This window comes from Olea europaea, unplaced genomic scaffold, assembly GCF_002742605.1.
Source record: "Olea europaea var. sylvestris unplaced genomic scaffold, O_europaea_v1 scaffold2032, whole genome shotgun sequence".
Classification (NCBI taxonomy): domain Eukaryota; kingdom Viridiplantae; phylum Streptophyta; class Magnoliopsida; order Lamiales; family Oleaceae; genus Olea; species Olea europaea.
The window spans coordinates 125,235-127,392 of NW_019238219.1; positions in this window are offsets into that span (position 1 = coordinate 125,235).

The window sequence follows — 2,158 nt, forward strand, 5'->3', positions numbered from 1 at the left end:
TTTGAGGTGAATGTAGACTTGCGTTGAAGGTGTTGTTGTGGTGCATTGTGGTGTTGGTCTTTGATGTTGCAAATTTGTTTGTGGTGACCTTCTGTGATCTATAATGTGTTTATTGTGATCGGACGTGACCAATTTTGTTTTTATTATGACCGTTAGTAACCAGATTAACAGAGAGTCACAATTTGGACTAATATGGTCATAGATAGTCACACTAAATAAAAATTTGGTCACAATTAGTCATAGATAACATATGTCAATGATTTGTTCACATACAGTTACAAATGACACATGATTGGTCATAGACGGTATGGTCACAATTAGTCACAGATAAGACAGGTATGGTCACAAACTATAAATATGGTCACATATAACACAATTAGTCACAAATCTCGTCAACTCACCATCACCACCATCACCATCATTAAACAATCAATTGCAATCCACCATCATAACCTGCAATGTGCGATCACCCTACCACACAGATCTATTTTCTAAATATAGTGCCACCTCTCCACCACCACTACCACCAACTGTAAAGTTATTTGTGTCAATATATGTGCGTAGAGAGAGTTTATTTAGAGAGAATATTTTTAATTTCTGGAGTTTTCTACAGTGAGAGATAGGGTGGGGGTTAGGTCTATCGGAGTGAGGGTATAGAGAGATTTGAGTTTTTTAGATTGCGGGGTGTGGTGAGGTGGGTAGGATGGAGTGGTCTCCGGAGCATTCGCCGGAATGACTGTCGGAGTGGTCGTTGGAGTCAATGACCATCTCCGATGGAGAAGTGGAGGGAAGTTGGTGTAATAGGGTTAGGTGGCATGGGGTGGAAATAATTAATTTGTATTATATTATAATTTAATATTTAATAAATTTATTTACCACCTGATTTTTGAAATATTTTGATGGCTTTGTTATTTATGAAATGTAATCTTTATAACTAGGACTTATGTATTAATCCCTTTGATTATCGTAATCAATAACTTACTGGGCCTCTAAAATATATATGTTTAGAGATCTAAACATTTATTGGGCTGCACATAGCTCCATTTTTTCTTCAAAATACATTTTTTAATAGTGATTTGACATCATTCAATCATATATTTTTTAATAAAATAATATTACACGCAAATTCAAAACTTTTTCTTAATTTTTAACCACACATTCTCTATCATAACACTATTCAAAATGTATTTTATTGAGAAAAATGGGGCTCAAACAACCTCAATATGCTCTTGTTTGAGCCACATTATTTCAACGAGAATGTATTTTTGAATAGTATCTTCATGAAAAATATTTTGTTCAAAAATAAGAAAATTTTTTGACTTTGTTTCTAATATTATTTTATTAAAGAACGTGATTGAAATAATGTTAAATCAATAATTAAGAATATATTTTTTCGAAAGAAGGAATTCATTAGAGCTAGGCGATTCAAATGCCATTTCATTATTCGTCTCACCACGATGATGATATTGAAATAACAAGAACCCTTGCGGTACCAAAACTGACGCTAAGACTTTCCAGGTTACAGCTGGGGGACATGGGATTGACCCATTGATGGGTCACATATTTTTGAATTTATTAGTTACAGATTATTATTTTTTTAGTCACAGATTATCGAATTTTAAAGGCCAAAGACCAAATCATTGGTCACATGCACCAAGAACACCACCCCCAATCCCAATTCGCCACCAATACTTGGTCGTAGAGCAACTAAATAGTTGGTTACAGTCACTATTACACCTCATCCCCACCACAACACCACCACCACCAAAAACAACAAAAATGACCACCAAAACACGATCGACTGCACCACAACACAACACAACCATCGACCACCATCTCGTCCTCGACGCCCTTACCCACCACCAGCATCACCACTACCCCTACGTCCCCAACAATGCCCCACCACCACAACCTCCAACGAACACCGACCAAAAAACGCTGGCCACCACAGCCATCACTTACACCACACCACACCACTGCCACCACCACGAACTGCAATTACAACCAACAAAAACCAGCCCCCAAAAACTTCAACGCCACCACATCAAACTCCTACATTTGATCGTTCAACCGCATCACCACACCATACCACACAATCCATACCATACCACCACATCACAACATACCGTCGCAACACTACCTTTCACAATAGCATCAA